This window comes from Pseudophryne corroboree, chromosome 2 (genome assembly GCF_028390025.1).
Source record: "Pseudophryne corroboree isolate aPseCor3 chromosome 2, aPseCor3.hap2, whole genome shotgun sequence".
Classification (NCBI taxonomy): domain Eukaryota; kingdom Metazoa; phylum Chordata; class Amphibia; order Anura; family Myobatrachidae; genus Pseudophryne; species Pseudophryne corroboree.
The window spans coordinates 580,000,535-580,005,364 of NC_086445.1; the positions used below are offsets into that span (position 1 = coordinate 580,000,535).

The 4,830-nt window shown below is 41.6% G+C and overlaps 1 pseudogene; it reads right to left on the reverse strand.

The window, feature by feature from the left end:
• Nucleotides 1-2,743: 2,743 nt before the first annotated feature.
• LOC135051608 (5S ribosomal RNA) lies at nucleotides 2,744-2,862 on the reverse strand (annotated as a pseudogene).
• Nucleotides 2,863-4,830: the final 1,968 nt, after the last annotated feature.

Below are 4,830 nucleotides of genomic sequence, written 5' to 3' on the forward strand. Positions count from 1 at the left end.
GGTCTCTAGGTCGACATGGTCTAGGTCGACAGGGCAAAAGGTTGACATGAGTTTTTTATGGGTTTTTTTGTGTTGTTTTCTCTGTACAGTGACCGGGAACCCCAATTTGTGCACCGTGTCCCCTTACATGGCTCGCGCTTCGACCTAGACACCCTGTTGGCCGAGTTATTGTCGACCAATAGTGGTCGACCAAGTTACTATCGACCTAGAGCCCGGATCCCCTGAATGCATAGCTAAGAATTAAGCAATGTTTTCAACCAGGACACCAGCTATTTTATGTACTTTAATATTTAACACAACTCATTGCTCTCTACTTCTTTTCCAGTTGATAATATAGCAGCAACTGTCTTAACTCACTTAGAATACACAATACAATATAAGTACAACAAACAACTATTACACGTAGCACTCCCAAGTTAACAGACCAGTCACATCATAAACAGGTTCTGGCTAACTTTATGGAATACATAGTAAATCTCTGGGGTGCCCCACTTCCAGGGGTTCCCTGCAGCTTGCTCTCTACAGAGCCAATGAACTACCACTTTTATGATCCCAATGACACTGAGGAGGAGACTGTTTCCCACATCATCAATGCTGGATTTTCCACTTGGTACATGCTTATGGGTACCACTAGCTGGGGCAGCACAGCAGTTCCCCTGCATAAAAGCTTTCAATTCAGGCACTGCTATTTGGACACAGAATGAAGACTGCTTCCCACATGATGCACCAGGGGTAGTCTCAGAAGTGGGTGCATGTGCATTCCAGCAGACTGGAAGATTAGGTTTGTATCAGGGAGAGTCTCAGGAGCGTCCCAGATGAAGAGGTTTTTAGCTTGCAAAATGCACCAAAAGAAAACAAGTAGTTAGAGAGGGTAGAGTGGAGTCTCATTAATACGCCCAGAGGTTTGGGAGGGGGGGGACGCAGGGGGGGGACACGCAGGGGCCCATACTATTGTGCTTAGAGTTTAAGGCACCAGCAGTGGGTAGTGAGAGCAGCTAATTCAGCCAACAGTCTTCATTCTAGAGGAACAGCCATTATGTATTTTTTTGTACTATCTGTTTTTATTAAAATCAGCTGCAAAGTATTGTACAGAGGAACAAAATAGGCACATGTGGGAAAATAAGATTTATGGTAAGAACTTACCGTTGTTAAATCTCTTTCTGCGAGGTACACTGGGCTCCACAAGGATTAACATCGGGGGTGTAGAGTAGGATCTTGATCCGAGGCACCAACAGGCTCAAACCTTTTGACTGTTCCCAAGATGCACAGCGCCGCCTCCTCTATAACCCCGCCTCCATGCACAGGAGCTCAGTTTGTAAGTTGGTGCCATGCAGCAAGCAGGCACTTAACAGGAGGGCTGCCTCAGGCAGTCTATTAGTAATGTCATTAACGTAGTAAACAATAACATAGGTATTGTTAGGGAGACACAAGGCCTATATAAATCCATAGAAATGCCAGTTTAATAGTACAGTAGTTCCAGAGTAAATTGCCATCTGGAGTAAGTATATAAATATATTGACAAAATATATAAAAACTTAAAAACAAACAAAAAAAAAATTATAAGAGCAGACAGTAACACACAGTAAGAATTAGACATAGGAGCATAACAAAAAGAAGAAGGAATGAAAGAAGAGAGAAGAGGGGAGTATTGGGTTGACCGTATCAATTTCAGCACTGTAGCAGAGGGAGAGGTAATATGGGCTGCATATTCAGGGGTCTCTTAAATCTCAACCAATCATACCAGGTAGCAGTAGCATCAGCAGAGGGCAGTTTGGTAGAGGATGTGAGGTCCTCCATAGCCATGTAGTCGTCTGCCATCTGGAACCACTGAGAGATAGGGGGCACAATCGAGGATATCCAAAAACACAGAATAGTCGCTCTTGCTGCATTCAGGAAGTGAATCAAAGCAACAGCTTTTAAATTAGGAAAAGGTATATCTGTGAGGTTAAGAAGCCTAAACTCAGGAGTATCAGGAAGTGGAGGGCCAGTAATCGTCCCTGAAAGCTTCCGAACCGTCCAACAAAAGTCAGTCTGCACCGGACACTGCCTCCAAAGTCACTCTTGCTGCATTCAGGAGGTGAATTGAAGCAACAACACTTTAAATTAGAAAAGAAGCATATCCGTGAGATTTAGAAGCCTAAATTCAGATGTATTAGTAAGTGGGGGGTGGTAATTGACCTTGAGAAATTCCGTACCATCCGACAGAAGTCAGTCAGCATTGTACAGTGCCTCCAAATATGAAACAGAGTGCCCAATACCTGACCACGCCGCCAGAAGGGAGCTAAAAGAGCCAAGAGACATCTTATTAACATGGATAGGGATATTAAGTGAAGAAGAAGTGAGACTCTTTTGTGGGTGCACTCTTATAGCTAATTAGCGATAATGAAAATATGATATGCTATAAAACATAACTTTTAATAGAGAAAATTAAAATATGGTATCCAGAACAACAAACAAACCACATAACATTTTAAAATGCTTGGGTCTTACTATTATCACACTTTTAATAACCAGGAAAAAACTCCTGAATTGAGTTGTAAAGACCAAAGCTGCCAATCTAGCAAAGTGGTTGCCAAAGTAATGGTTTGAAATCCATGCAAGAGAGCTTATGCCAGTAAGTCAAAGTATAGCCTGTCTGTGCCTATCCAAAGTTAATAGAGGTAAGTAAATTAAAGAATTGAAGAAATAAGAGAGCAGTGATTCTGCTGTCAATGTTAGGCAGGGAATCAGGGGCTAGTGAGTGGTTCTACTCTACTCAGTATTCCCTGGTGGTCCCCCAACTAAGTACTGACCAAGCCCAACACTGTTTAGCTTCCAAGATCGGACTGTATTGGGCGTCTTCAGTGTGGTATGAAAGTAGATAGTACGGACGCATCAAATCCCTGGATCACTGATGAGAGATCACCATCAGGAAAATTGACTGATAGAAAAAAAGTAGGAAAAGATAGGCAGGTGGATCTGCTGCCAATGTTAGGCGGAGAGGGAATTTATACAAGGATGTTGGCCCATATTCCCTCTCCGGATCGTTGGTGAGAGTCCACAAATAGGAAAAGGGAACTGATTGACATAGGTGGAAGAGTGGTTCAGGTCTACAATTGTACTTATATACAATAGGTGAAAAAAACACACACGGTGAAAAAACATGCAGTCCCAGTATAATTTCTGGCACAAATAGTAATTGAAATATGTATACCGTATAAGCAATAATGCACATGAACAGTACCTCTAGGATTGAAATTTACTCAGGATGAGGCTTCAGGTAGTGGTCAATATGGACATTTAGAAATTTCTATAATAATGGTAGCACAGTTTGGTCCAATCACCTAAGGACGTATATGTGTCAGAGACAATGTGTGACTAAAATGCACAGTAGCTAGAGGCTCAGTCAGCTTGTATTTAGACAATCTGTTAGCACCTGGTAGCATTGAGAACAATTTATAAATTTAGATGGAAACAATAAAGGGCTATTCCAAATTGAAACACAGATAGATTAAACTACAAATCACAAGTGATATGCGTGACAAACATACTGTGGTAATCGGATCAAGGTAAACCTTGGGTAATCCTATTCAAATCACCAGCTGTGTTCCAAAATTAGAATCAGAATGGAACTTTAATGCCCAATCAGCCGCATGACAGATCCCACGGATTTGCCCCTGTTGTATGGTTTGCAAATGCACAATTGAAGGAAAAGGAACCTAAATGGTAATCAGACCAAAGTGTCAGGTGACACTATTGGTAAACCTGTATGAGGGAAGTCCAGGCCGTGGGTCTGATAGACAGCTGTCCAGAGAAAATCCGAGCCATGGATCTTACAACCAGCTACAAAGAGAGGCAGGAGAGTGGAAGACCGATTTCGCCCGCTCACGGGCTTGATCACTTCCGTATGTACCTGTGCACTGCCTGGCGGGTTTAAAAGCTCTGACTGGGCTGTGACATCAGTAAATCACGTGGATTATGGGTCTGTTGAAGTCAAAAATATTACATCGAGAGAACATACAGACTCCACACATTATGAGTCACTATGCTTGCGAATACGCACAGCGTGCACAGCAATATATGGTAACATATGCATTTACTCAGACATGCCACAAACATATATTCAACACATATTTCATATAGCACATAAATTATACATATCAAGCACTAGACATAAGGTTTTAAATTATATAATGGAGTATAACGTCATGTATGTATATTGTTGGAGCGGAGCAAGATGGACATGTCGTGCTTGATGTCAAAATGATCGGAGAAATGTGTATGTTAATTTGATACCGGTGGTTAGATTGTAGTGCATTGCAATGAGTAGATATGATTAAATGTAAGAATATGAAGTCACTTTTACTGGATCAAAAGGACATTCAAAGGAGCATGTGTGGACAGGAAACCAGAGGCCAGCAACCTTGAACAAAAGCCCTCACACTGACCAATGACTCATCATGAATGAAAAAGTTCCCTCCCCTGGACCAATAACAGAAGACCTATACTCCCCCAACATACTCAGTGTATAGTTAATCCCACACACAAGAGCTTCGTGTTTTTTCATGGGTGCTGATCTTGATGCTGTGTTTTGCTGATACTCAGCTGCTGTGAGGAGGGAGAGCTAAAGATGGAGGAAATGGAGCGATTAGTGCATAAAGTGCATTGAGGGAGATGGTAATTGTATGCTGGCCGTAATTGTAACAATTACTTCCTATGAAAATGTACTCTGTAACCATGTATATACTGTACATGTGTTATATTATATACATACCCTTTTTAATATCAAATATATACATCAATGAGTTTTGGAACTCAGAAATGTGTGTGTGTACTTGTTCTCTCTTAAGG